Raw genomic sequence first — 23409 nt, 5'->3', positions numbered from 1 at the left:
TATATACATATGTTTCATATGTAATTAGGATCATTGTGTGTGTCTAAGTCTTCACTTGACACCAAGCACTTGTCCGATCCTTCCGTACGATAACAGCCCGTTCAATTCCAGTCACATACTGCAGGTGAGTTCATACCCCTTAACTAATGTTTTAAACTATTTTAAATGTTTTATGGGGGGGATACAAGTAGAATCATGCTACTTATTATGTCAATCACATGTGATTAGTAAGTAGGACATTATTACTTATTACATCAATCAGATGTGATTAATATACAGCATTCAAAAGATTTGGCTACTCATTAGCCGTTTTACCAAATAGTTTCCTTCAAAAGATTTTTATAAACATTTTTATATGTTTTAAACTACTTATTACACTGTACATCTTACTCTGTACATTGCCTTTCAAACTTATTTACAACTGTGTTTCAAACGATGTTTTCCTTATACTCAAAACTGTTTTATCATACTTATGCCTTTAAATTGTTTTATAGATTGACATCAAGTCGATCTTACCTTAAAGTAATATTTCTGTTTCAAATGTTTTACCAAGCTTATTTATGCTTTTATATTATAAATTGCATGCCTCTATATGTATAGTTATATAAGAAATGTTTAAAAGACTTAGGAAGACTATCCACCCTATTTCCTTTTCGCGCCTTGAGATGTGGTCTGGTGGGACATTGGGTATTCGTTCGAAGGTCGTTTAAAGATTTGTTATATATCATGTGTACATATATAGTCATAAAAGGTCCTTCCAGTTCATCTTATGCCCTTAGGTAGCAAGGGTATACATCCACGTCCATACGTACCACTTAGATTACTAGTAAGCTACCATATGGGTAGTTCAGGAAGATACTAGAACCATTACTAGAACGCGATATCATACAATGAGTCAGTTCATTCATGAGTCAATACTTTCTAGAACATTACTGTACATTACGTATACATCTATACTAGGACGAGAACATATACAATTATACTAGAACGCTTACATTACTATACTTGCTAGATAGAGAGAACACACATTACAGCTAGCACACATAGAACATTACAGCTCATTACATTGCTATACTTGGTAGAACAGTCCATTACATTATAGCTAGAACAGTACATTACATTTACATATACGAGAATACGTCGATTACTGTGATTTAAATCGGAGCATGACTTAAAACCTCATGACTTGAGTTGCGGTCAGAGTCTCTTGAAGGGGGAGCATTGAGTTTGCGTATAGATTCTATAATGGATTGACTATCCTACGCCTTGCTGCTAGCTACAGCCGGACCTGCAGGTCTGCGGGTGCCAAACGTCATACATTGATTTCGACCATCCTTATGTCGATATAATCAGTCCATAGTATGAGTTTGTGTATAGATCTATGCTGGATTGACAATCTTACACCTTGCTACTAGCTACAGCCGGACCTGCAGGTCTGCGGGTGCCAAACGTCATTTCTTTATTACGACCATTCATTATGTCGTTGTTACTAGTCGATAGTATGGCGCAATTTATCACGTAATGCCTTTGCCCAAAATCCGGCCTGAGGTAGTTAGTACGGTAGTAGTCCTTTTAGAGCTACGTTTAGTACTACGTTAATTTTTCCAGTACATATTTTAGTGATAACCTCACTTAAACAAAATTGTACAAACTATATTTTTGGATAATGATAGTTATACTTTGGAAAAATACTTACTCTTACAAGAGACACACACACACAGAACAGTTAAGTCTTGGTAGAAGACTCCTTTTGTTACTAATAGTAATCATAGGGATTCTAGGGATTTTCAACCATTTACAGTTGAGCTACAAACATTTTCATACTCATACTAGCTTTCTTTCAAAGCAATGTCAAGTCTTAGAAATTATAAGTTTTCACAAATTAAGACACATTAATACTTATGATCTCACCAGCTTTATAGCTGATACTCGCTTTCAAAATTACTTGTATCCTCAGGTCATCATAGACAGGTACCGATGCAAGGAGAAAGGAAGATGAAGCTTATTCAAGACTTATCTTTCATTTTGATTTATGCTTTAGTGTATATCAAGATTTGACAGAATACAATTGTATAATAATTATTTTATTAATGCAATGGATGATGTTGTTGCTTGTTTACTACTTTACATTGTTGTTGATATTATACATGACGTCCTCCGCCCCAGAACGTTTCCGCCGTTCTTGGTTTTGGGGTGTGACAGTTTCGACCAATGAAACCTTCGATTTTCCTTTTAGATCTGTTGAAGATTTAGGATTTTGAGAGCGAACATAATAGAATTTAGAATGTGGTTGAGAGGAATTAGAAGAATTAGAATAATTAGAAGAGTTAGACCTAGAGAATTTAGACTGAGATGATTTCTTGACTTGAGATTCTAGGTGACCCTTTTGTTGTTGATCATTAGTGGGACCGAAGCTAGAATTTTGGTCGCTTTTGCTCTCTGAACCGAACCTTTGCTTTCGGTAGATAGAGTTCTCTGAACCGAACCTTTGCTTTCGGTTGTCTTGACTTTCTTGTGACCTTACAGTGTTTTTCTCTGACTTTAAATTTTTGTCACGATAAGAGAAATAGGTGTTTTGAGATTGCCAAAACTGTTTTCTTTCAGAGAGATTCGTCTTGTATCTCTGATTCCTTTGCTGTTTTTGATTTCTCACCTGCTTCGGCTGATGATGGATATTTGCTTTTGGTTTTTGCTTTCCGTCAGCTGGTTCACTTCGAACTAATGTTGTTTCGCTTGAGGGAGTGACTTCTTTTGCAGGAATTCCTTTTTCTTCAGGAACATCTTTTGTACCACTAGTACTTGGTACGTTGAAGCTATCAGGCTTGTTCAAAGGTTCTGGCACATATCTGCCTTTGGTTTTCCATGATGTCCTTTCTGACAGACCAACTGTTTCGTCAGCATTGTCGATAGGAGCAGACCAGAAGAACTCATCGCAGCCATCAGCATTATCTTCATTTACAATGGTTGTGAGTTCGGTAGTCTGATGTTCGGTTACGCATGTGACCTTATACACCTGATTTGGAGTTGTCCTTACCTTTTGATATACTACAACCTTTTCTTCAAGGATTGGGGACTTTTGTTGGGACAAACGAGGAAACTCCACTGAATTTTCTGAAATGAGATTCTTGTGGTTTTCGGGTTCGCTCTTGACAAATTCTGAACAATCAACTGTGTCCTCTACAGAAATTTCACTCATATTGTCGTCCTCATTAAGCTCAGATGCATTTTCAACATCAATTTTATTTTCTGAGCTCAAGTTGGCATTCAATGAGTCAAATTTTTGTATGGTTTCGGTCCTTAGTTTCAGTTTATTATTTTCATCCAAAAGATTTTTCAGCATGTCCTTATGGTCCTTGGACTTTATGAAAGATTCGATTTTGTCTAGACCATACATATATGTCGGATTAACATCCTCAGACGAAACAACACTTTCATAATTATATGCTTCAGCATCAATTTCATCCTCCTTAAACTCAAGGAAGGGCAAAATCATGCGATGAATTTTCTGCCCTATTTCACAGTCCAAATGAAGTTGAGTGATATTAGTATAAAGACGTTTAGCAATTAAAGAAAAGACATTTCTCTGTTTTAAAAGTTTTAAATTGTCTCTTTGCAAATAAATGTTTTCGTCCTTGGTTGTGACTCGTGTTTGAGTTAAACTGCTGTCTAGATGAGAGATTCTTGAATTAACATTTTTTAATTCTTTTTCATATGAACTTTGTGGGACTTTGAATGCAATAAAAACGGATTGTACCTTCTTGATTAATTCATCAAGTTCGTTGAACTGCACGCTGAGCGGTTTTGCTGTGAAGCACAAGTCCTCTCGCTCCTTTGTGTCTTCATTCCCACCGTCTGTGTTGTATCCCCTTATCTGAGATACATCAGACACCATCAAGCATTTTCCACCGCTACCCTCATCTTTCGCTACATAAGCCTTTCCATGAGATGGCTTCCTAACTTCATCATCCTCAGAATCGGTTGACCAAACCTCCTCGCCACCGAATTCATCACTACCGAACCTTGCACAATTAAAGCATTCATAGAAGGGTTAGCAGTAGATTTCTTTCTTTTGATTTCTTCCAGCTTTTTCAACAAGACAGCTTCTTCGTCTTTCTCCTCATCCTTTTCTGCCATTTTCTTAAGGACACAATCTTTGGCATAGTGGTTCTTTCCTCCACAATAATAGCAGCTTACTCCCGAATCTCCTTCAGCTTTCGGTTCCTTCTTTGGTTCTTCTGCCTTCGGTTCTTCCCTGACCTGTTCAGAACTATAACTTCCCTGCCAATTTCGGTTCTTATTGGTGGGGAACCTTTTCTTGATGAACCTTTTTGGGTTTGACACCATCATTGCATAGTCTTCAGAGGTAAGGTCATAATCCTCTAGGTTGAGGTCTTCATCATCCATCACAGCTTTGCTTTTGGACAGAAAGGCCAATGAACCCAAGCTTGAAACCACATTTTTCTCCTGTAACACAATCTTTTCTTGAGATTTTAAAATGCCTACCAGTTTCACCAAAGAGTAAGATTTGAATTGCTCATGCGCTTTAACAGTGGACACAACCGCTCTCCAGTCAGATCTGAGACCGTTTAAAAAAGTAACCTTTTGTTCAATCAACTTCCTTTCAATATCATGTTTAATCATCTTACTAAGAAGATGATTGAAGCGATCGAATGTCTGAGTTACAGTTTCTTCAGGACCCTGCTTAAATTCACCAAATTCGGACAGGAGTAAGGTTTGAATGGAATGCTCAAGATCTTCGTCTGTTGAATATAATTCTCGTAGCCTATCCCATATTTCTTTGGCAGTTGTGCATGAACTCACCAGCCTGAAAGTGTCAGATTGAAGAGCGAATCTGATTAGTCTCAATGCTTTAATATTGCACTGAAATTTATCTTTTTCGTCTTGAGCAATATCTTTAACGTCTTTCAAAAGATCATTATACTCCTTCTGAGTTTTAATAATTCTTGAAGTTGCTGAATGAGCGAATGGTCCAGATACGATTGCTTCCCAGATGAGATATCCATTGTCCTCAGATCCGATGACATAATCTTCAAAGTGATGTGCCCAGACTTCGTAATCCTGGGTATAAAGGATGGGAATCGTTGTCGTCGATCCAATGTTGTTTGAGATGTTAATGGGATTGGATTGTGACTCGTCCATGCTTGATCGAATAACCTGTTTAAAAGATCAGACTTGTAATAAATTAAATTAGGGCAAAACAAATAAATGCTGAGTTACGTCAATTATGGGATGACGGCTCAATAAATATTGATTAATGCGGAATAACCCTAATCGCAACCTTTTTCACAGAAAAGATGTGTATGAATTACACAGCCTCCTGCTCTGATACCAATTGATAAGTTATTTACTAAACTTGAAGATCGATTAGATCTTTGTAACAGGAATTACGATGAACACAAAACAATAAACAAGACAAGTATGGATCAAATTATGTCGAATGATTAATTCAAACAATCCTCAGCAGAGCTCGACCAAGAACTTCCGTTGTAGAGGATTTAGGGTTACAAGAACGATAATAAAACTTCTCTGATCAATCTATTCTTTCGTTACTATTTTTCTATCGTTAACCTAAGATGCATGCAAGCACCTATATTTATAATAAACCCTAACAAGCTCACGGATGGACAGGCCCATACCGGAGATACAAAATTGGACTAATAAACGAGCCCGATTGACGCAATACTTAACAAAACACGACCCAACAGTTTTCCCGTTAGCCATTTCTACTGTAAATGAATTATCTAATGCACATGGTTTTTTCTTAAGCAGGTGTGCGAATTTGTGACTCACAAAACTTTTCTCGACTCCACTATCGAAAAGTATGCAAGCATATGAGTTATCGAGGAGGAACGTACCAGTAACTATCGTAGGATCAGCTACTGCTTCCTCGTGGCCTAGGGCCATTACTCTTCCTACTCCGCCAGCCATCCCCGCTTTAGGGCAGTTCCTCTTGTAATGGCCCACCTCGCCACATCCGTAGCAAGTTTGGCCCATACCGGCGTTTGGGACCTGGGCGGCTTGAGCTGTTGGAGCCTTGCAGTAACGGGCGGTGTGCCCCTTTCTGTTGCAGTTAGAGCAGAAAATCTCCTTGCAAGGTCCGTGGTGGTGGAAGCTGCATTTGTTGCACTTCGGAAGAGTTCCAGCATAAGTTTTTGCTGGTAAGGGGTTAACAGGGACAACATGAGTCACTGTGGCAGCATTGATCGCCACAAGTTGTTGTTTATTGGAGGATCCTTGCAAAGCCCCTCTTTTCCTCTTATTCCACCCCTTCTTGTTGTTGGGATTGGGGTTGGACTTTTGTGGTACAGGTGTAGGGATTGTTGTACTCTGAGGTTTCCGGTGATTGATGAGAGATTGTGCCAGTTCCTTGGCGCTATCAAAGGTAATAGGCCGGGAAGCAATCACACTTGACTGGATCTGGGGCGACAGTCCCTAGATATATCTCTCAATCTTTTTGCTCTGGAGAGCAACCATATCAGGGCATAAGTTTGTCAAATCACAGAACCTATTTGTGTAGGTCGTGATGTCGGATCCAACCATTTGTAGACCCCAGAATTCCTGCTCGAGCTTTTGTACTTCGCCTCGAGGACAGTACTCTTTCATCAGCATGTCTTTCAACTTTTCCCAGCCGATGGAATATGCCACCACCAAAGTTAGATAGTTAACATGGTTGTTCCACCATGTTAGTGCTCGGTCAGAGAAGGTACAAGCTGCGAACTTGACCTTGTTGCCTTCTTGGCATCCGCAGATCTCGAAGACAGATTCCATCTTCTCAATCCACTGTCTTAACACCATAACCCCACCAGTGCCATTGAAGCTGCGGGGTTTGGCATTTGTGAAGTCCTTGTAGGTGCATTCCCGAGGGTGTCCATGGCTTTCGCCGTGGTTCGAGGGTGGTGCACCTGTTCCTGATCCACTAGGGGCAGGAGCGTTGATTGCTGACACAGCAGCTGCAACTGCTGCTGTGAAAGCTGCCTGGAACATGTTGGCATCGAAAGGATTTGGTGGTTGAATAGGTTCGGGTGGTGGTGGAGGTGGTGGTATTGGTGCTTCGTTGTTTGGGTTTCGCCTTGGATTCCTGCATGGCGGCATCTTTAACTATACGTTTAAAAGATGACGACATGGATAAGAATAAATGATAAATAAATGTGTCTCATGGACTAAATCCCCATAGTCCAACAACAAAAAGAATAGTATGACTAAAAGAAGAAGATAGCAGTTGGATAATAATTTTCATAAGATTAGATATCGGTCAATAATACTGGAATTACAGATGTAACAAGTTCGGGAAAAATGGCCTAGAAGTAGACCTTACATCAACCAAGATGGAAAATTTTGACAGAATTAAGACTAGATCAAGACCTAACAGGTCTAAGATTTATACAGGTAGGGAATTAGACCAAAGTTTTACATAAACTAGGTTATATCCAAAAGATGAGTTGATGATATTCTATCGGCGACGAGAACTGCTAGCATGAGTCCTCGATCCCGACAGTAGACGTTCAATGTCCCTTATACGCCTGTCCGACCTTGCTTGCTGAGCTCGAAGTTCTCTAACTTCAGCTCGGGTTTCAGCAAGTTCCCTTTGCAGATTTGTGTTGCGGACCAGAGTCCTTTCATGAGCAGACTCTAGTTGGCGAATGTGGACAGTGTTAGCACCAGAGTTGGCGTCAACTTCCAAAACTTGATTGATAGTCGCCTAAGCCATTTTCGTGTTCCGAGAAATCCTACGCACCATGATGGGTAGGACTCTATGAGCAGAACCTCCTTTAGCGAGGTTGTAGAAACTTCGGTCCCCATTGTAGGGAATGGGCTGACCCTGTTCATGACTCCATGTAATTAAGTTAGTGGCCCACAAGGGTGTGGGTCCTTGAAACACAGGGCGGGGGTTCAGGTTTGGGTTATGAGTAGCTAGGGGTAGGTTGTTGACTTCTGGCTCCGAGTCAGAACTATCGGAAAAACCCTCAACATGGTGATCATCCAAAGGGATTCGGTGATCATCTTCTGGTTCTGCATCTAGCCAGCCAGCATTGCCTTGGTTTGGGAAGTACGGATCGCCGTGGTGAAATCCAACCATTTTAATCTACGCGAGAAAAGGGATTATAAGAAATAGCTAAATAGACGAACTGACTAAGATAATTATAGTAAGACCAAATACCCCTATGGTATTTCTTTATGGTTGTGGTGGTAAGTTTTTAGACTTGTTGCCACATCACAACCATTCTTGGGCATATGCTAATCACTCCTCGGACCAGCATAGTTGATCAGGCTATGCCATTCCCAAGACTGACCATATATCCCCAGGCTTAATTGCGATATTCAACAATCGTAATACTTTTGTTCTTGTCGTTGTGACACTGATTTCAGTATGAATGCAGGCACGTATACTTACTTAAATATTTTATTATTTATAAGTATAACTCTGAGGCAGAGTGTTTTAATCCCATGTATTTATAGTTAGTATATCTTTTATGGGTTGACATACTTAATTCACTATAAACAATCCTCTGATACCAATCTGTCACACCCCAAAACCACGAACGGCGGAAACGTTCAGGGGTGGAGGACGTCATGTACAGTATCACAACAGTTTAATATAATACACAAGCAACAACATCATCCATTGCATTATAAGTAAAGTTTTAATATATGTGTGTTCTTTCATTTTAATAAGACACCAAAAATATACAATCAAAATAAAAGACAAGACTTGTCTGCTCCGTCTTCTCAAAACCTGTCCATCGTACTTGTCTACTGTTGACATGAGAATACAAGTTATTTTGAAAACGAGTATCAGCTTTAAAGCTGGTGAATTCATAAGTATATAAGTGTCATTGCCTTGTTTGTGAAAATCTGTTATGAAGGCCATGTAAAACGTTAAATGAAAATGTTGATGTACGTATGAAAAACCCTAGAAAATCCCTTATTTTCTATCAGTTTGAGATGTAGTCTTCTACCAAGACCCGAATGTTTTGTTTGTAAAATGATAGTTTTTCCTTTATATTGACTAGTACTAAAAGTGCTTAGTCTAACTCATCGTTTATGTGAATGTATCACAAAATAAAGTACTAGGGTACTAGGACTAACACAACATATGTAACTGTTATCCCAAGGTACTAGGGTTAACACAACCTATATAACCTAATGAACATCCGAAGATTGTCCAATTGTCCTCTGTAGTAGCAGCAGAGCGGAGGAAGGGTTAGTCCCTGTAAAGGTACTCCTAGTATAAGTAATAACCGTAGGCATCCGTAGATGTTCATCACCCACTGTTGCTAACAGATGGGTTCCGGAATGGTTAGTCCCGTCCATATATCCCGAGGTACTAGGGATAGGGACCCATCTAGGTATCCCGAGGTACTAGGGATAGGGTCTTGTCTAGATATCCCGAGGTACTAGGGATATACAGGAAGATTTACACAGAAGGTACTAATAAATCATCCTCGCAATTTGAGATACCAATATTCAAATAAGTATACACAGGTAAAGGTATCTACGTAAAGGTACTCTTGTAATGTGTTCATGTATCATGTAAGCATATGTAAAGGTACTCATGTATCAGGTAAGGTACTAGTAAAGACTCATGAATGAACTGACTCTTGTGTGATTCCTTGTAATAGAAGTAATGTTTGATATCTTCAAATTATCCCTATGATAATTTACTTTCATGTAACTGGTTGATCATGTAGGTTTATACACTCTTACTACTCAAGGGTGTGGGAAAGTAAATGAAAGATGTAAACTATAACATCAATACATATATAAGAATATAAGTGTATATGCATAGTTTAGTTCAAGAATGTAAAATGGTTTTGTAAGACATCTTATGGGTTTTGAACAATAATTAGCAATGACTTGATGTCATTTTAATAAACATTTCAAAGGTAAAACATTTGGTAACAATGTGTTTCTAAGATGTAAAACCATTTCATGCATCACATTTTGTAGCATGTGAAATCTGTTAAATGACAAACATAGTTATAAAATACATATCAATGATTAAATAACATGTTGGTTTCTACTTGTATTCCCCCCCCATTAAAGCATTTAAAATCATTTAAAATATTGATTAGGGGTATGAACTCACCTGTAGTTGGTGATTCGGATGAACTGAATGGTATAGGATGGCTAGGTGTCAAGCGAGGACTTGTACACACAATACGATCCTAATGAACATATAATCACACATATATGCACTCAATTAGACTCAAATGACTAATTGATAATGTTAAGACATCCTAGACATAATAAACACTTTATATAAGTGTTTTAATCCCTAAGGATTGCATCTAAGCTATTGTGGGACAAGGTACTTGTGTTTAGGGTTCCAAAGGACCCCATATATGAGTTTACTCCTCATATAATAACACACATGGAGTTTACGGTTGTAAACTCTTGAGTTTACGGCCGTAAACTCCCAACCATGGGGATTTGTGTGTTTTGAAGTCCCAAATGCTATCTAGAATTATTCTAACTTGGTGGTTCCATCCTTGAAGAAGTTTAAGGTCTAGAAACACTCCATTTAGGAGTTTACGGCCCTAAGGCCATTCCCCTTGGAGTTTACGGCCGTAAACTCCCTTGGGGTGTTGTTTTTGTTGTTTTCAAGCCTCATGCATTTGAAGGATAGGTTCTAGTCAATTGTTTAAAGCTAATGAGGACCCTAGGCACACTTTGGTGCCTTTGTTTGGTGTTTACGGCCTAGGAGCATTACCAAGGCCGTAGACTCACTTCAAGAGGTGATTTTTATGCTTTCAAGTCTCTTGCACATGTGGTATTGGTTCTAGGCTTTTATTCCAAGCATATGAAGGCATTAGGCACACTTTGGTGCCATCCTTTCATGTTTACGGCCCAAGAGCAAAGCCTTGGCCGTAAACTCACTTTGTTAAGTGATTTTGATGTGCTTTGGTCCTTCAATTAAGTGGGAAACAATTTCATGTAAAGGTCTAGGGCTTTAGGTGTCTTAAAAACACCCTTTGGTCCATTTCTATGGAGTTTACGGCCTAGGATACACTTGGGCCGTAAACTCTCATTTGTTTGTGTTCTTTGATGTGCTTAAGGCCTTAGATTAAATGGGAACTAGCCTTGATAAAAGCCTTAAAGCTTTAGTGGCCTTAAAACACCATTTTGAGGTTGAAAAGGGAGTTTACGGCCTATGAAACTCTTAAGCCGTGAACTCCCAAACTTGGGTGATTTATGGATGTTTTCTTGCCCCTAACACACATACATATGAGTCTAAGGCGGTTGTTTAACACAAGGGTCGGTTTTGGCTTCGTTTCGGGAGTTTACCGCCCAAGAACACCTTGGGGAGTAAACTCCTAGATCTAATGATTTAGCCATCTAAATCATGGTATAAGCATCTAATAAGCATTCTAATCACTACTAGAAAGAGTTACTCATGTTTTGGTATAAAAACCCGAAGATCCGTGAGAGAGAAAATGGCTTTTCTCTAGTTGGAAATGTGAATAATGAATGAATTTGGTTCAGAATTCTATTTATAGTCCTGAGATATTTTGGCAGAAAATATTTTTATTCCTGAAATGATCTCTAATATAATAGAGTGTTGGAATATCAGTGTTGCACAAAACCCTAGTGCACCCACTCTCATGATATTTCCTGAAGTGTAAACCCTGAATTACTCAAACTTATGCGAAAAGTCTGAAATTTTACTGTGACTGTTATAACTTCAATTGAAGTGATATAGTTTGTACAGAATGGAAATTTCGGGTTGTCACAATAACTTATACCATTTCACACTAATCAAGTCTAGAAAAATAACCAAGTTGGTTAATTTGAACATTTTTTGGACTTAAAACCCATTTTTGGGCTCAAAATGCTAAAAATACAAAACTAAAGGGTCCAAAACGACAATATATGAATTCTGAAGGTTGAGATGAGTCTAAACAGTCTCTAATGTGTATTTTCTGAATATCAACACTTTTGAGGGGTTAAAAATATGAATTTTAAACATAATGGGCCAAAATGGGCTTTTCGGCCCAATAAAGCCCCAAATTGTGAAAATTTTGATTTGGAGGGGCTGAAACTGCACATTTCTGTAAAACAGGGGATTTCTAGAGTACCAAGTCCATTTCAACGGTCAAAAATGATTTTCAAATTAAAAAGGGACCAAAGATGCAAAAATTTTCCTTTTTGGGCCAAAATTGTAAAAGTTGCAAAAATAGAGGTTTCAACCGAGAAAATTTCATTTTTGAAGGACTTAAGCTGTTTATCAAGTAAATTTGTGCGAAAAATGTCTTTCCAACAAGTTTTGATACTAAAGTGTCAAGAAAAATAGTTTAAGGACTAAAATGGAAATTCTTTTATACACAAAGGGTTAAAAGTGTAAATTTTATCCAAGAAAGGGCTGAAAAAGATAAACTCTAATTCTTAAAACAACAAATCCCTTAAGATAAAAATACTAGTACTACGTCTACCGGCGAAACGTAATAATAAATACACTTTCAATACCAATATCATTACTAAACGAATTGATTTGGTCTCGAATCAATAACGAATTAAAAATCAATAAACAATGATACTTCAATACACACGTGGGAATTTACGAGAAGTCAATACACCATCTTTGGGCTCAAAATTTTCAAATCGTGCTTGTTGGGCCTAGCCCAATGACATGATCTTTAGGCCCGAAGGGAACGCGCTTACATGTTATTGGGCCTTATATGACCTAGTTTCGTGTAAAAGGACTTTCAATAGCTTTATTGTGCTGTTGGGCCCCAAGGGTCCTTTGGTACTGCTAGCAAAGTCAAGAAGTCAAATGCGAGTCAAGCCAAGGGCCTTTCGCATTCACGATAGCCTTGAACGGCTCATGGAAATAACGGGGGCTTCGTACTGTAATAGCCCAAAATCTCAAGTATTGCTAAGTTGCATTTTTGGGGTGTTTTAAAGGGGAGACTCGACGAGTTGGAGCAAGACTCGCCGAGTAGGGTCGCAGATTTGGTCGCGGGTTCGCGACTGGACTCGACGAGTCCAGATATGGACTCGGCGAGTCGACGCTGTTCAGTGGAAAACCCTAGCCGTTCGGTTTAGGAAGTATTTAAGGGATCTTATGCCTCCATTGTTCGCCTTTTGGCCGACTGAGAAGGACCCTAAATCGGTTGTGGGCATCCAGAACAAGGATTGAAGATCATTGGTGATTGAGGAAGTTATTGTCCAAGAAGGAGAAGGTTTTGGCTAATGGGACAGCAAGGGAATCACGTTTTGAGGCTTGGGGACACTGAGAGTGCATGATTCAGGTAATCTTTCGGATTATTTCCTGTTATGTGAATGTGTGCATGGATTTAGGGTTTGTGAAACCCATTTGGGATTAGATGGATTGTTGTGTTGTTATCCAACGTTTATAACCCTGTATTAGTACCCCTTAGAGGTCCAGAAGGTCCTATGTTTTTATATTCGGGAAAATATGTATCGCAGGAAGCAGTTTGATCGACTGCATGGCGTGGACTCGCCGAGTCGGATGATCAGACTCGGCGAGTAGCTTGAAGATTCACTGGGACTCGCCGAGTTGTTCTTCAGACTCGGCGAGTGGAGTCGGGGTGGCCCCGCGATTCTTCCAGGAGTGACTCGTCGAGTCAAAGAGGATACTCGACGAATAGAAGGGGAATCTTAGAGGATTGAAGGACGACCAGACTCGCCGAGTCGCCAGGGAACTCGCCGAGTCCAGTCGAGCTGACAATGGACTGTTGACCAGAGTTGACTGGTGTGATTTCTTAGGGTCAGTTAACGTGGAAGATAGAAGTATTAAATAAGGGATATATGATGTTACAGGGAGCTTGTAGCTCGGAGGATCAAGTGCAAGGGATTTTAGGAGTTGCTATCTTCCAGTGTCTGCGAGGTGAGTCTTCTCACTATACCTCACCCGGAAGGGTTTGATTGTGTGACCGGAAGGTCAAGTATGTTATGTGTTATGTTATATGCTATAAATGGGAAGTTAGCTGCTACGCGTGATATACATGTTTATATATGGCCCGGAAGGCAAGGTATTATGTGACAGAAAGGTCAGGTATGATATATGATATATGTACTTTATGTGTTAGAGTATTTGTATTATGTGTTATATATGTGTATGGGCCGGAAGGCAATTATCTTATGGGCCGGAAGGCGATATATATTATGGGCCGGAAGGCGATACTATTACGGGCCGGAAGGCAATGTTATGTGGACCGAAAGGTCTGGGCCGGAAGGCGTATGTGCGTAAGGTATATTGGGGAACTCACTAAGCTTCGTGCTTACGTTGTTTATGTTATGTTGTTTCAGGTTCTTACAGTAACGCGGGATGGCAACGGTTCGATTGTACACACCGAAGAAAGAGTTGTATTTTGGAGGATCCTGGTCTTCAATTATAATGGAAATGAAACTATGTTTTGTAATTCGAATGTGAATAAGATTTTAAACAAGTGTTCTTAATATTAAATTGATTATTTAAATAAAAATTTTGTTTTTGGAAATCATGGTGTTACACGTACCCTCTTTTCTCCTCAGTTGTGGGGCTATGAGAAGTCAGGGTGGTTGGATTAAGTGAGTAGTACGGACGACGCCTAAGGGATCGTTTGTATAGTTGTAAACTAGTCATTTTCATTAATGTGTGATTATAACGACTCACAACCCATAATTAATCCAATGTCAGCTAGAATTATCAAATACAACGTCGTATCGGAATAATACTAACTCAGCTACGTAATTTAATGTATTGGGAAAACATCGAGTTTTCCTGGGAAATTCAATGCTCTTAACTATGTGGTATATACAAAGTTTAACAGTTATTCACATTCATAATAATCAACAAGCATACTTACGGATCTTCACACTTTTTCTTATATACAACATTTCTTTCTAGAAAATATCGGATTTTCTGTGGTTTTCAAAATTATACAAATCATTTCTTTTCAAACTTTACTTATGAACTCACCAACATTTCATATGTTGACGTTTTTCCAAAATACTTGAATTCTCAGGTAACAGGTAAATTCGAAGGAAAAATATACCCAGTGATGTCATGTTGTTTGTTTAATTAGTATCGAACAATTTACGTTTTCGAAATGTAATGTTTTGAAACAATGTACTAAATGTAAACAATACCGGTTGTAATATTTCAATGCATGGTGATGAATGATGTTATGTTTCATGTATATTCATTGTGATGGTATTCAATTGAGTCACAATAGCCCTCGGACGTTTCCGCCGTCTGGTTCAGGGGTGTGACATATGGGAAGAGAGGGGTCCGAAATTTTGAGTATAATAACCCTTTCTCATTCATTCTGTTTTATAAAATTTAAGTTATTTTATAAAATATCTCAATTTTTATACAAAATGTGCACTGAAATCAAGTTTTTATTCATAAAACCTTAATATTTGATTTGTAAATTAAGGGTAAATGTTAATGAGTTAAATTTTATTTTCCATGAATGAATTTTTATAATTTTAATTATTATAAGATCATATTATGAGGTTCATAATTATTTTTATAGAATTTTTAAGGTTAAAGTTTATAAATATGAGTTTTTATGGCTTTTAGGGTCTTGAGATTTTATAAATCTTTGGATATCAAAATAAATAGAATATTTGAGACTTTAAATTATCTTATGGTATTATAACTCTTTTATAGTTATAAATAATGTTTGCAATTTATTTTTATCGGTTTATTGGCATTCTATGTAGTGATTCTGAGATTCAAGCGAAATTGAGGAATCAAGTATACTAGTCCTAGTCTTCAACTTTGACTTAAGTTTCTATGAGACTTGGAGCTAATTTCTACCACTAGGTCAAGTGCATGATGTGTGTATATGATTCATGAAAAGGTGTTCGAGTCAAAGAGTGACCTAAATATAGATATTCACTACAGTTAAGTAGTTGTAGAATTCACATATCAATGTGAAATCTAAGTATACTATCCATTGATTCTAACTGTTTCCAGTTTCTAGTAGCTTATAACTTAGCTTCTAGTTACTAAGTCTAGTATGTGTAGTGTCTATATGTTCTACTAAGTTTAGTCAAATCTAAAACTAACTCGAATTTTGACGGTTGTCACAATGAGACTGATATATAATCAATGTTCTATAGGTTTAGAATTGATGATTCCACTTTAACTTCTTTTCCCTCGATGGGATGTGAGCTTAAGGAAAAATCAATTATTCGACTACCTTTTCAATCTTAATTATATACGACTCGTATACACGAGATTGTGATCGTTGAACCATGTATAAATTTTAATATGAACTTCAGGACGGAGACTGCCTAAGAGTACGAGTAATTGCATTGGCATAGGAACAAACTTAGAACCCAGTATGGCTCTTATAACCAGATCGCCTTACAGTCTAAACACCTACAGAGATACAAGAACAACCCGGACAACTCAGCGAACTACTCAGCAATAGAATTGGAAGACCAGGCTTCTCACCCTTGAGAGCGTCGGTCTTATTCTTCCATAAGTCAACGGATTGCATCATATGTACCTCGACGATCGGGGACTCCGTTATGATTTCCTTTAGAAATTGTTATCTCTGCCTCGCATAGATGAGTTGATTTAGCAAACACAGGGAAAGAATTACTTTCATAAATGGACCTGAGATCCGAATATCACCAGTTCGAGTGTTAAGAAAGGATTTCCTGAAGACTACCCTCTGAACTCGGTGCGGACACTTCGAGTCCGTAGTGATACCCCTCGGATAGGACCAATACGCTCATAGTATTCATGAGCTAAATGAGTAGGGTACGTCTTTCTTACTAGGATCAGTTCGTCATTCTCCTTGTAATGACCTAATTATCTACCCTCGTAGTAAGAAAGAACCCATAGGAACATTACCTTCAGAGGAACTTTCGCGACGTTCTCTAAACGCGAGTTTTGAAATTGAAGAGTCAAATTCCTAAGACACACTGTTAGTGACGTGGGAGTTTTTTAGTACTCTTTCAATTTGTCAAAACCGTTGAGAATTTGTCAACACCAGAGACGCTGGCAGAAATTCGCCAAATTCTAGGTCGTGCAGACCTACCATCGTAGTCCATTCAGAACTCCTCGCAAATTACAGAAACCCTTTCGACTTTGACCCAGCAAGGGGTGGCCCTTGTTTGGGAAGTTAAGCGAGAGAAGGAACCTTTGGAATTCCAAGTGAGAGACCAAATTCTTTAGGAAGTCTCACTTTGGGAATGGCTTAATATGCTTCGTAAAGCGTGGAAAGCTAAATCCAATATAGTTAGGACCTCCGAGATTCTTACCAGAATCGGTCCTGTATCGCACAAACTAGACCTACTCCACGAACTCGATAACGTACATTTTACTCTTCGTGTCTCGAATTTGAAACAGTACCTTTCCGTTAGGACTCTCGTAAGCCACTCGACGAGATCGAGATTAACGAGATCCTCGCCTTCGTATTAGAACTGTAATGACCCTCAACCGAGAGGTCAAGCGGACGAAGCAACGTCGTCGCCCATTAGTGAAGGTTCGTTGGAATACCAAACGAGGACCCGGATTCACTTATGAGCGTGAGAACCAATCGATTAGGAAGTTTCTGTCACACCCCAAAACCACGAACGGCGGAAACCTTCAGGGGTGGAGGACGTCACAACAGTGTAAAATAGTAAACAAGCAACAACATCATCCATTGCATTATAAGTAAAGTTTTAATACATGTGTGTTCTTTCATTGTAATAAGACACCAAAAATATATAATCAAAATAAAAGACGAGACTTGTCTGCTCTGTCTTCTCAAAAACTGGCCTCCGTACCTGTCTACTGATGACCTGAGAATACAAGTTTTTTGAAAGAGAGTATCAGCTTTAAAGCTGGTGAATTCATAAGTATTTGTGTGTCATTGTCTGGCTTTGAAAAGTTGTTTTAAAAGTCATGTAAACCTTTAAATAAAAATGTTGATGTAAGTATGAAAAGTCCTAGAAAATCCCTTATTTTCTATTATTATGAAATGTAGTCTTCAAACAAGACCCGACTGTTTTGTAAGTAAAATGATAGTTTTTCCTTCTATTGACTAGTACTAAAGTACTTAGTCTAACTCATCATTTATGTGAACATATCACAAAATAAAGTAAACTGGAAAAATATACTCGTGTAAGTGTTGTCACTGGGTACTAGGACTAACATAACATCGCAATAAGCGAAATAGATAACCTAATGAACATCCGAAGATTGTCCAGAAAAAGTATTAATCTAAGTGTTATCACTGGGTACTAGGAGTAACACAACATCGCAATAAGCGAAAAGTATAACCTAATGAACATCCGAAGATTGTCCAATTGTCCTCTGTAGCAGCAGCAGGTGGGTGGAAGGGCTAGTCCCGGTATCGATCTACCTAATAAGAATAGTAACCATAGACCTCCGTAGATGGTCATCGACCACTGGTGCTAATCAGTGGGGTTTGGAATGGTTAGTCCCGCCGAGATATCCCATTGAACCGAGATAAGAAATATAATTTATACAGAAAATACTAATACATCATCCTCACAAGTTGAGATACAAGTATCCAAGTAAGTGAATACAGTATAATATATCTATGTAACAGTGTTCATGTATGGTATTCATGTAAGTGTGTTCATGTATCATGTAAGTATATGTAAATGTACTCATGTATCAGGTAATGTATTGGTGTGGACTCATGAATGAACTGGCTCTTGTGTGATTCCTTGTAATAGGAATAATGTTTGATATCTTCAAATTATCCCTATGATAATTTACTGAAAGGTAATTGGTTGTTCAAGTAGGTTTATACACTCTTACTACTCAAGGTTGTGGGAAACTAAATGAAAGATGTAAACTATAACAACAATACATATATAAGATTATAAGTGTATATGCATAGTTTAGTTCATGAATGTAAAATGGTTTTGTAAGACATTTAAGGGTTTTGAACAAATATAAAAGTGACTTGATGTCATTTTGATAATCATTTCAAAAGTAATACATTTGATAACAAAGTATTTTAATGATAGAAAACCATTTCATGCATCACATTTTGTAGTATGTGAAATCTGTTGAATGAAAACACAGTTATAAAATACATATAGATGATTTAATAACATGTTGTTTTCTACTTGTATTCCCCCCCCCCATTAAAGTATTTAAAATCATTTAAAACATTGATTAGGGGTATGAACTCACCTGTAGATGGTGATTTGGATGAACCGGACGGTGTAGGATTGTTAGGTGTCAAGTGAGGACTTGTACACACTCTAAGATCCTAATGAACATATAATCACACATATATGCACTCAATTAGTCTTAAATTACTAATTGATAATGTTAAGACATCCTAGACATAATAAACACTTTATATAAGTGTTTTAAGCCCTAAGGATTGCATCTAAGCTATTAGGGGACAAGGCACTTGTGTTTAGGGTTCCAAAGGACCCCATATATGAGTTTACTCTCCATATACCATCACACATGGAGTTTACGATTGTAAACTATTGATTTTACGGCCGTAAACTCCAAGAATCAATGTCTTTGGTTGTTTTAAGGTGACAAATAATCCCTAGAATTATTCCAACTTGGTAGTTAAGTCCTTGGAAGGGTTTAAGGCATAGAAACACTCCTTTGAGGAGTTTACAGCCCTATGGTCATTTCCCTTAGAGTTTTTGGCCGTAAACTCTTAAGGATGGGTGTTTTTGATGCTTTCAAGTCTCTTGCATATGTAGGATAGGTTCTAGACTTTTATTCCAAGCATATGAAGGCCTTAGGCACACTTTGGTGCCTTTGTTTGATGTTCACGGCCCAAGAACCTTATTAGGGCCATGAACTCACTTAAAGGGGTGATTTTGATGTGTTTTAGTCCTTCAATTAAGTGGGAACAATTCTATGTAAATGTCTAGGGCTTTAGGTGCCTTAAAAGCACCCTTTGATCCAATTTATTGGAGTTCACGGTCCAAGATCATCTTGGGCCGTGAACTCCCATGTGTTTGAGTTTCTTGGTTGTTTTCTTGTCCCTAATACACTTCTATATGTGTCCAAGGTAGTAGCATATCACAAGGGAAGGTCTAGGCTTTGTTTCGGGAGTTTACCGCCCAAGAACACCTTGGGGAGTAAACTCCTAAATCTAGTGATTTAGCCATCTAAATCATGTTATAAACACATATTAAGATTTCTAACACTACTAGAAAGAGGTACTCACGATTTGGGATAAAAACCCGAAGATCCGTGAGAGAGAAAATGGCTTTTCTCTAGTTATAGTCCTGAGATATTTTTGGCAGAAAATATTTTTATTTCTGAAATGATCTCTAATATAATAGAGTGTTGGAATAACAGTGTTGCACAAAACCCTAGTGCACCCACACTCCTGATATTTCCTGAAGTGTAACCCTGAATTACTCAAACTTACAAGAAAAAGTCTGAAAATTAACTGAGACTGCTATAACTTCTATTGAAGTGATATAGTTTGTACAAAATGGAAATTTCGGGTTGTCACGTCATCCCCCCGTTAGAAGGAATTTCGTCCCGAAATTAGAATTTAAGCAATTAAGAAGCTACAAATAACCTAAGCAAAAAGGTGAGGGTATTTCAGTTTCATCTGATCCTCTCGTTCCCAAGTGAATTCAGGTCCACGCTTTGCGTTCCAGCGCACCTTCACTATCGGGATACGGCTCTGCTTTGTTTGCTTGACCTCTCGGTTCATGATCTCAACCGGTTCCTCCACGAAGTTGAGGCTCTCGTTGATCTCGATCTCGACGAGCGGAATAACAAGAGTCTCGTCGGACAGACACTTTTTCAAGTTCGAGACGTGGAAGGTAGGATGTACGTTACTGAGTTCGTGCGGTATATAGAGTTTGTAAGCTACAGGGCTGATTCTCGAGAGAATCTCGAATGGCCCTATGTATCTTGGATTGAGCTTCCCATGCTTTCCAAAGCGTATCAAGCCCTTCCAGGATGAGACCTTCAGCAGGACTCGGTCGCCCACCTGGAATTCCAATGGTTTCCTCCGCTTGTCAGCGTAGCTTTTCTGTCGGTCTCTAAAGGCTTTCAATCGTTCACGAATTTGAACGATCTTCTCTGTCGTTTCCCGAATGATCTCCGGACCCATGAGAGCGCTTTCGGGAACTCGTCCCTTAGCTAACTGGGTATCACCCACCTCAGCCCAGCACAGAGGGGATCTGCACTTTCGGCCATAGAGGGCCTCGAATGGAGCTGCCTTTATGCTCGTGTGATAACTGTTGTAGGAAAATTCGACAAGGGGTAAATGGGTATCCCAAGCTTTTCCAAAGTCAATCACACAGGCACGCAACATATCTTCTAAGGTTTGGATAGTTCTCTCACTTTACCCGTCAGTCTGTGGATGGTAGGCTGTACTCATGTCTAGCCTAGTTCCTAGGGAATTTTGTAATGACTGCCAGAACCTCGAAGTGAATCTAATATCTCTGTCTGTTTCCTTGATCGGTAGGAAGTGTGCAGACTTGGTCAGTCTATCGACGATGACCCATATGGAATCAAGTCCACCCGTCGTCTTGGGCAACTTGGTTATGAAGTCCATAGTGATCCGCTCCCACTTCCATTCTGGTATCTCCGATTGTTGTAGAAGACCGGAGGGTTTCTGGTATTTGACCTTGACCTTTGCACAAGTAAGGCATTTACTCATGAAGGTAGCAATATCTGCTTTCATGTTAGGCCACCAGTATAACTTTTTAAGATCCAGATACATCTTATCTGAACCCGGGTGGACGGAATAACGAGTGTTGCGAGCTTCGGTCATGACCAAGTCTCTGAAGCTGCTGTGTTTCGGTGTCCAGATCCGATCCATGAGGTATAAGGCTCCGCCACCCTTGACTTCTAAGTTCTTATCCATCCCTCTAAGCGATTCACCAGCCACGTTTTCAGGTTTCAAAGCATCGAGCTGAGCCTCCTTAATTTCCGTGGACAAGTGTGAATGGATAGTTAGAGTCAAAGATTTGATTCTACGACCAGTATATTCTTTCCGACTTATGGCGTCGGCTACTACATTGGCTTTACCCGGATGATAACGAATTTCGCACTCGTAATCACTGAGTAGCTCTACCCACCGTTGTTATCTCATGTTGAGCTCTTTCTGGTCGAAGATGTGTTGTAGACTCTTATGGTCTGTAAAGATCGTGCTTTTTTTACTATATAGGTAATGTCGCCAGATCTTCAGAGCAAACACAACTGCTCCTAGCTCAAGATCGTGGGTGGTATAGTTAACCTCATGTGTCTTCAACTGTCTCGAGGCATAGGCTATGACTTTACCTTGCTGCATCAGAACACATCCGAGTCCTTGATTGGATGCGTCGCAATAGACCACAAAGTCTTCTATCCCTTCGGGGAGGGACAGTATTGGTGTGGTGCACAAGGCTCGCTTGAGCGTTTGGAACGCTCTTTCTTGTTTCTCTTCCTAGTCAAAGGCCACGCCTTTCTGGGTCAGGGTTGTCAGAGGTTTCGCTATGCTGGAGAAGTTCTGAATGAACCTGCGATAGTAGCCAGCAAGACCTAGAAATTGACGAATTTATGTAGGTGTCTTCGGTGCTGACCATTTCTCAATGGCCTTGATTTTGGAGGGGTCCACGTGTATTCCCTCTTCGCTAACAACATGGCCCAAAAATTCGACTCGTCAAATCCAAAATTCACATTTGGAGAACTTCGCATAGAGCTTCTCCGCTCGCAATGTTTCTAAGACTCTACGGAGATGATGACTATGCTCCTCCTTACTTCGAGAGTAGATGAGTATGTCATCGATGAAGACGATGACGAACTGATCCAAGTAAGGACGACACACCCTATTCATCAGATCCATGAATACTGCGGGCGCGTTAGTTAATCCAAACAGCATCACTACAAACTCATAGTGTCCATAACGAGTTCGGAAGGCTGTCTTGGGAACATCCTCCTCTAATACTCGTAGTTGGTGATATCCGGATCGCAGATCTATCTTCGAGAAGTAGTTGGCTCCTTGAAATTGATCAAATAAATCGTCAATGCGGGGCAAGGGATAACGATTTTTAATGCTAAGTTTGTTGAGTTCTCTATAGTCGATGCACATGCGAAACGATCCATCTTTCTTCTTGACGAACAAGACCGGTGCTCCCCATGGTGAGAAGCTTGGTCGAATGAATCCCTTCTTGAGAAGTTCGTTAAGTTGACTTGAAAGTTCCTGCATCTCGGCCGGTGCCAGACGATAAGGAGATTTGGCTACTGGGGTAGCTCCTGGCACTAAGTCGATTCTGAACTTGACTTGGCGTTGCGGTGGTAAACCAGGAAGTTCTTCTGGGAAGATGTCGGGAAAGTCGCGTACTTCTGGGATGTTCTGGATGTCTTTCAGTTCTTAACTGGTATCGATGACGTGTGCGAGGAATGCATGATATTCCTTTCGCAAGCACTTCTGGGCTTGTATGCACGAAATGATGTGAAGGCTCGTACTAGGTTTGTCG

The sequence above is a fragment of the Lactuca sativa genome, chromosome 9 (assembly GCF_002870075.4).
Source record: "Lactuca sativa cultivar Salinas chromosome 9, Lsat_Salinas_v11, whole genome shotgun sequence".
NCBI classification, from domain to species: domain Eukaryota; kingdom Viridiplantae; phylum Streptophyta; class Magnoliopsida; order Asterales; family Asteraceae; genus Lactuca; species Lactuca sativa.
The sequence above is the reverse complement of the archived record's forward strand: the minus strand, read 5'-3'. Positions refer to the sequence as shown.